An 8,518-nucleotide genomic window follows, 5' to 3' on the forward strand; every position below is an offset into this window, starting at 1 on the left:
CGGAAGAAGAGACGTCTTCGATGATGTTCGGACGCGGAGGTAGATTTCGGCAGCTGTCCCGTTCTCGTGCACCCCTAATGATCGCACGATTTTTGCACATAGAAATGGAGGGGGGGGGGGTGTGGGGCTGTGGAATGAAGGGGTGGATCATAATTGTTGAATAATAACATGAGGGTCTTAAATTTCCGCCATGCGCCTCCGCCTCAGCACTTTATCGCTTCGGACGCCTCCATCCAGCATGTGCACGCGTGGGGACCAATTTACACCGGGCGGCTTTTCATAATTCCTTCACCTATCCGAGCATATAATCATCAGGAGGGGTTTTTTGTTGTTGTTACTGCTGGATGTATACTTAAACGATAAGATAAACCAGATAAGAAAAGCTTCATCCTTTATGAGCTTAAAAAAAGTACTAATCTTAAAGTAATAGTTTACGAAGGATTTTGTCGTGGTAATATGATTACAGGGTTTGATCCATATAATAGAACTGTTGAATCACTCAAGAGAATGTTTCAAACGTATAGTGGAATATTTTAAGCACCGTGTGGAACCTTTAAACATCTAATGAAATATTGCATAGCAGCGAATTAGGAACGAGGCTGTGGAGCTTTGCAGTCTGTTGAGAATTAACTATATTCTGTACCAAATACACACGAACTGTATGTAAAATTCCATTACATGATTGAGAAGCCTTGCTGCAATTGCAAGTTTTCCAACCACGGGCTTACGTTACTCTAGCGAAACTGTGACTGTAATATATATAAAGTAAATACCCATTTCCCCATGAATAAAACTAATTTTACAAACCGAGCACACCCGTAATATGGTACCTTGATTAACAAAAACCTTAGACAAGCTAATCAATTAAGTTTATTAAGGTTACAACTAAAATCCCTTTGCATATTTTTACTAAGCGTTGCTATAACCTCTCGAGTCTTTTACTCATTGTTTTGATTAGAAATGGTTAAAAAGAATATATTTCATCAAGAAAGGTGCAAACGATGTGGCATTGCAAGTATATCTTGCAACCCCTGCATTTTTAAATCCTTCAAAAAACTACCCGATCGAATTAAAAGTAGCTAAGAAACCGTTAAAAAACTTCGTAACGAATGGTGAAATATTTGCTCAACGCACAATGAACTACGGGGCCACTGAATTCGTCGGGCATTGGATGCAATGATAACATGTGTTGCGATTTCAATGTAATGTAAGCAAAGCCCATGCGTATTCTAGCTTTGACATATCGGTTGATTGTGTGATTGTGTGTCGTAACACTTCTCCAGCTATGTCATTACCCTAGATAATGCTGCTTTACCAACTGGTGAAGAACCCTGTAAAATTAGTTGCACCAACATAGAAATCGCCCACATTCTTAAGCAACCTAATTCGCGCCAAACTTTGCCACGGTCCACAATCCTTTACCACATTAATCTTTTCACGAAATTTTGGCATCAACTTCAATATTCGTTTCGATACATCTGACACCGCCAGCTGACTACGGCTGGCCGGTTACGTGGTCCCGCCGGAAGAAAAAGCCCGCTCTTATTTGATTAAAAGATAAGACGGCGGCTCAAAATTTACGACCCAACGCCACATGATGGCAGCCCACGGATGGTTTGCCGTTTGACGCCCGATGGAAAGTTTTCCAACTCACGGGGCCGGGTTTCATGCGTCACCCGAAAAACCCCGGCCGTAGAGTTTTCCACGATTTTACCACTGATAAAATATGTATTTCGAAGGATAGCAAGAGAGAGCGAGAGAGAGCTAGAGAGGGAGAGAGAGTGAAGAGGAAAAAGTGCGAATGGCTCACACCGGATTGCGGATTGATGATTCTGGGTTGGATGCTGGGGAGCATCCTTTCCACAGCCACCGACACTCTTCCAGGCATGCAAGACATCCTTTCCGTTAAAAAAGAGGACCGATCTAACTCTGGCTGGCCGCCGTGTCAGAAGTGTCAGCGACAATCGGTTTTTACCAAAAAAGGTGGTATAAGCGAGAGGGAGAAAGAGAAAGAAAGATTCATCCTTCTTCTTCCCTTTGCTCCCTCAGCGGTGCCTTGAGAGAGGGTTGCGAAAATTAGTTCTGCTGGCAGCGGCATGATCATTAAATGTAATTTATTTGATTTAACACCAACTCTCGGACCATTAGCCGGTAATTACCGTAGAGGGCGTCGGGTGGCAAACGGTTCGAAAGCCACCCCCCACCCCCCCGGTCCCTTTTCGCTCCCCTCCACCCGGTGGCGCACGCAGACTGATGGGTCATAACCGGTGAAGGCTTTCGAAGTATAAAATTTCAAGGTAATGGACAGTCCCTCCCCCCCCACATTCATGGCATTCGATTTGCGGGGTGATGAAGCGAATGGACAATTGGTGCTGGCTAGGCCCAACTCCAAAGGCTGGGAAGGACCAACTATGGGCTTGGGTTTTTTTTTTGCAAAACGATAATAATTTACGTTCGAAGATTGATGCGCTCGGTGCTCGGCCCGTCTGTGGTTCGCGGTGGATGGCCTTTTCGGCTGGCAAGATAAGGGGCGGTTTTGGCAATTTCCCAACAAACGACAACTACAAAACGGTCGTTTGGTGACCTGATCTTGATCTATCAATTGTAAATCAATTCCATTTGCCATGGTCCGATTTTGGCCGAGACTTTTCTCCAGCACGCCATAAAACTTTGGTTGAGATAATTGGAATACGAATCCCATTTGTGACAACAATGTGACTCCGAATGATGAGTTTCGGTGCGCGCGCTCTCTCTCTCCCTTACTCGCCGATTTTCGTGGCCACACACCGTCGTCAAACACATTAAGATGAATGTTAAATGTTTCACCCCCTCGGTTTCACGCGCAAATGACAACGACAAGCACCGGCTCACCCCGTAAAACGGACGGCATTTTGTAGGGCCCTGTTTGCTGACTAGGGCCCTGTCACGATAAGGAAAGGGTCGTTGAAGGGTGCGCGCGTGTGTGTGCGTGTGTGCTAAAGGGATAAAACATGCGCCATCGTAATTTCTTCGCCAACAGCATCCGATGGCGTCGGCTTTTTTCTGGTGGTGGTACACCAGGGACTTGGTTGTCATATTAACTCATCTAATGTTGTTTTTTTTTCTCTTCTTGGTGCAATTCACCCTTTATTGTTTCGTTGTCTTTTATTGTTGATAGATAGAGGAAAGGATTCGCAGGGTTCCTTAAAATGGGTTAAACACGTGTCGTCGTGACGCGTTTGCCTCCAAAGCTCAGCGAGAAATTGTGGTGGAAAATTTTAAACTCAAACCGTTTTGTTTCCTCTCTCGTGACGCAGAACTGTCAAACGCGTGATGGGGGAGAGAGTACCGCCTTCACGAGCATTCGAGGTTTCATATTTCTTGCCACCAGCGCACAAAACCACGATACATACACACACACACACACACACACACACACACACACACAAGAAGCAAGGACAACGATCGGGACGACCAAGGCTAAAAACTGATGCGGTATAAGGCGCGCAATAGCGTTAGAAAGTGAGTGAGAGAGAGAGAGTGCAAAAGAGAGAGAAGGACAGTAAAATGTATTGTTTGGAAGCAGGATGGAGTATCCTTGCTCCCCCACCCCTCCCCCCGATCCCCCTTCCACCCCCACACCGTCCCATCGGGGAAAAGTGATGGAAATGGAAAGACAAGATGATGTTCGCTTTTTGTCAGCTACGCTGATGACTCTCGGCCCCGGCTCCGGCACCGAGGCACCGAGCGTCCTTTTTTGACTGAGAGATGAGATGGTTTCGCATTTTGGATGGATAGGGAAAAATACATTTTGCGCCACTGCGCTTCGGTAAATTTCGCCCCTCTGCTCCCCCCTTCATCCACCCCCTGCCACCCGAGTTCCAAACACAGCTCGACTCGTTATTTGTTTTGCCGTTTCATTTTCATCTTCAAACGTTGGAGACCCTCGCTCTTCTGTTTCAGTTGCTTCGGTATGGGACTTTCTCTTTCTTGCGGGGAAGGGGACGAAGGAAGGCGGGAACCGAGACGGATGGTGGTATGGCAAATCGAGCAAGGAAAATCCTTGGCTGACGAACGGGAAAGGCCGGGTGTGAGTGTTCGTCCTTTCTGGTCCGGGTGGGAGTGTTTGCTTGATGGATGCAGGACTAAAGCGTGCAGGAAAACGCGCGCCGCGCATCGTCTCTTCGTGAGCAAACATTGGTTCAACGGGTCGGGAGGAGGGGACGGGGGATAAGGCGGGTAGACAGGCGGGTGGGTTGTTTTTCATGAACGAATGTAGCTGGATGGGGGGAAACCGGATCACATCACATCACATCACGTCTTGGCCGTGTTCGTGACGGTGCTGTGGTCGGACGCCATGCCGGGCGTTCCGAGCGTCTTCGGAGTTTTGGAGTCTGGCGTTTTTCCTTCGGAGTTTGGCGCGTTCGATTCGTTTTTGCCGAGCGAGACTGTGGGTGTACATAGCAGGACGATTGCTGGTGCTTTCTCCGCACGTCAAATAAGCTCCCGCTGATGGAAGGAAGTGGACGGGATGCGGCGGGCGAGCGCCCGGTGGACGGATGACGGAAAGTTTATGCTCGAGAGTTTTCGCCCGACGCAAAGAGCGCAATCGTCGATGGAAGAGAGCATCTACTGGGCGATGCGCGATGCTGATGCCCAGCGCCAGACAAGGAAGGCCGGATTGCTATTAGATATTGTGAGGCAACGGCGAACCCTTCTTCTGGTGTGTGTATCGGTTGAGTGATGGGTAGTTTGTGATGGGTGGTTGCTGTGAGCTGGGTTGTGGGGGTGAGTTGGGTTCTCGGGTACGATGCATCCACTCCCTGGTGTGTGTGTGTGTGTGTGTGGTTGGTTCATTGGTATAGTAGGCGGGTGTTATTATGCTGCTTTTCCCTCGGCAGGCGAACAACGATTTCTTCCTTTCCGAAAGAACTCTGGCAAAAACCTCAGAATGGATATTGTTTGTTTGCGCTTTTCCCCGCATGACGAACGCATGCAGATGGAAAATGGCGAACGAGGTTGCGATGGTAGATGTTGGTGAATTTTTTCTTCCCTCATTTTCATAAACATTTGAGTTAATCCGCGAAATGAGCCAAAGGGGAAGATTTAATCGCCCGAGCAGCTGGTGGGCAGCTGGGAGTGAAGAGCATCGTAACGTATTTTTGAGCCCAAAAGGTTTTCATCAGCGCTTGGGAAATTGCATCACAAGCATACAACAATTTATTTTATGTACAAAACTCTCGGAAAATATTTCTCGTTTCGCTTCCAAACCCCCTTATGTTCCTTCTTGTCATTCAAGCGTCGAATTCCACCATACCCAGCATCTCCAATACACAGCACACACATACTTATAGGTCCCTTGGTATCCTTCCGGAGGGACAAAAACATACAGCTCCGAGGAAAAGCGAGGACCGTTTTGAGCGATTCGAAGTTGCGCGAGGTTCAGGCGAATTTCGGCCCGGCCTTCCCCTTACCGGTTCTTCCTGCACCGCACTCCGGAGGAATCGTAGGAAATCTTTGTGCAAAGGCAAACGGATGGACGGCGTCTCCATGCCGGTGGCATGATAAGCCGATAGTACGGTGCGTGGTAGGGCACCGTCCGGGCGGTGGGGGAAAGTTATGAGAACAGATCCTGACACGTCTCGGGATGGATAAAAACTCTCTCGCTCCCTTTTTCCCCATTTCTTAGATCCCAAGCGTATCCTTCGAATCGGGACGGATCGGCTGGCTGGCGGGACGGAAGCGGCGTTTGGGGGGGTATATTTACGATTATAACCAAAGTTTCCTTTTCTTCATTTTGATTTGATTTGAATTCGACAATAAGGCTTCAAAAAATATATTTCACGTCAAAAATGGCCTGCGGGCGTTCGGTAACGCTTGTAAGCGCGTGTTTTCCGCGTGGGGGTTTTCCTTTTCAGGTTTTCTGGTTTGTGTGTTTTTTTGCTGCTGCTGCTGTTGTTGTTGTACGTTTTGGGAAAAGCTCCTCTGCCTTTCTCCCTGTGGCCGCCACCACGGGAAGGTCGCTTTTCTCCGGTGAGATGTTTCCGGATCCGGGCGTGGGTTTGTTGATGAAGATGATGACTTTAGCAGGAAAATAGCTAAACTGAATCCTGGTCTCTTGGATCGGAGATCGAGCAACAAGCAGCAGCAAAAAATAAGGAAAGGAAAACATGAACTAACCGTAGCAAAATGGTGTTTCTTGCAAAAAGGAGTAGAATAGGCCGAGCCACCAACAAAAAAGGGATCCCTTTAACGCGATGAAGGACGCAGCAGAAGAGGGAACGGAAGGTCGCGGTAGTTCGTCCGTTTTCACCCGGGCTACCGTTAATGATGATGCCCCGGCCCGGGTGGTTTCGGTTTCGCTTGATTTCGTTTCGGAGTTTCGGGCCGGGCAAGAAAATTGAACACCGCTTGCGTTCGAGCGCATAAATTCCCCTTTTATGCCCCCCTACTTCGTTTGGCCCCCCAAAACCGAGAAATCCCGGAAACACTGCGAGACGAAAGCCTATGTCCATCAGTAGAACAGGTGGTGGGGACAAACAGAAGGAGGGGGGGAGGAAACAGAAGTGGCAATGTCTTGGGTGGCTTGCAAAAAAAAGGGAAAAGAAAAGTGTTTTGTTCTAATTGGTTCGATCGTAAATTTCAAACGCAAAGCTAATTTCCTTTCGGTATGATTTTCATATTTATTTTTATGCCGCGTCCGACGACGATCGATTCCGCCTTTTCGCTGATATTTGCCCTTTTCTTTTTTTGGGTGGGCTGCCGTCCGCTCCCTTTGCTGCCTGCGAACTTCCTCCCCAGCCAATCGCGTACAGCCACCCCTCGGCAGTCGGGTTGGCTTATGGTAAGTGCGGGGAAAGCGAAAAACCCCCGAAAGTGGCCGGGAAATGGCGAGGATGAAAATGATGAGGACCAATTTTTTTTTTGCGCATGAAATGTTTGGCCGGTGCGTGTGGCTGTGTGTGCGTATAGCCGCCCCTTGAAAACCTCGAAGGGTCGATGACTACTGGTTGAATGATGGCAGATTTATTGGACCGTTGATATTAGTTTGATTGGCTCCTGGGTAGTTTGGCGTTTCTGTTTGTTTCTGCGTTCGTTCGTTTCGGGATCGCGGCGGCGGTGAGTTCGTTTGCGTATTTCACCGCTTTCCGGTTGTTTGGGCTTAAGATTCCGTCTTAAGGGGGACGCACCTAACGGACGTTCGAAATGTGGGTGGGTGAGTGGATGTGTGTGTCTGTGTTGCTATTAATCAGCAGAAGCGTTGGGTGGACTGTTTCCGTGACTGTGATAATGGGTGGCTTGGCCAGGGAAAGTAGCTGTAAGCAATAGTGTAAGTAGCAACAGAACGTAACGTAGAAGAAGCAGAGCAAGTACTTAACGAACGGTGGGAAGCCATTAGTGAGTAATGGTTATTGTCTGTGAGTAAAAGTTGTTTCTGGACGCTTCTTCAAACCCGGCAACGAAAGAAGGGCACGAATCTAAGGACACGGTTTCATTGACGCTTGTTGAGGGGTTGAAATTTAGAATGCTCGATATGTATTTCCTAATCAAGCAGATACGATCATAAAGTGTAGCATTGCCCGGTGGCGGCAGGTACCGGTGAGGGATCCCATCAAACTTTATGTATATTGTTAGTTGTTTACTTCGAAAGTTATTGCTTGTGGGATGGTAGAAGCGTTGTGCGTGCTCTTCGGCAAGAGTGACGTCGGGAAAGCAATGTCACTAATTAGCATATATTGATTTAGTGAAATTTACACAAATAATTAAAGTTCGATGAGAGTTTTTTTTCTGCCATAAACAGAAGAAAAAAACCTTTTGAATATTCATCGTTCGTTCGTCCATCGTTCAATATTCATCGTTCGTCCATGCATTACGTTCAGCTCATATCGAGATTTTTCGACAGAACTAAAATTGACTCGAGTTTTGTCTTTTTATCCCCCCTCCTGGCCTAAATTTGTCCTTCGCTTTGTATAAATGTTGTCAAATTCATATACTCTAGATCTAAATTTTTGAAAATCTTTTTAATATTACTTTCATATATATTAATTGTCATGAGTCAGACTTGTCAGACTCTTTGATAGGACGCATCGGAGTCTATCGCTTGTCTTATGGAAGAGGACCCCGTTCGCTGTTTCTAAAGTGATTAAACAAAATTTTTAGAAGAAATCTGTCAAAAAATGTTGATTGGCGTCTTACACACATTGAAACAGCACAATGGATTAAGATTCACTCATTCTGCAGCAATTGACTAGATGCCTTTCTTCTTGTTAAAAATTATTACATGCCTGAAAATTCAATACAGATTGATTATGATACCATAAATCAGTACAGATCATAATTACTTTATAATTTTCATCTACTAATTTATATTTATAAAGCCGGGCCGTTACCCCGTAGTGAGGAGTGAAACAGAGAGTTAACATAAATAATATCTAATGAAATTTGAATGAAATAATTATTATTTAATTTGTAATTTGAATGAAAATGAAACTGTTTCAGAAACTGTCAATTTTTACTACAAAAATAAAAAAAATCTCTT

Source organism: Anopheles stephensi, chromosome 3 (assembly GCF_013141755.1).
Source record: "Anopheles stephensi strain Indian chromosome 3, UCI_ANSTEP_V1.0, whole genome shotgun sequence".
NCBI classification, from domain to species: Eukaryota; Metazoa; Arthropoda; class Insecta; order Diptera; family Culicidae; genus Anopheles; species Anopheles stephensi.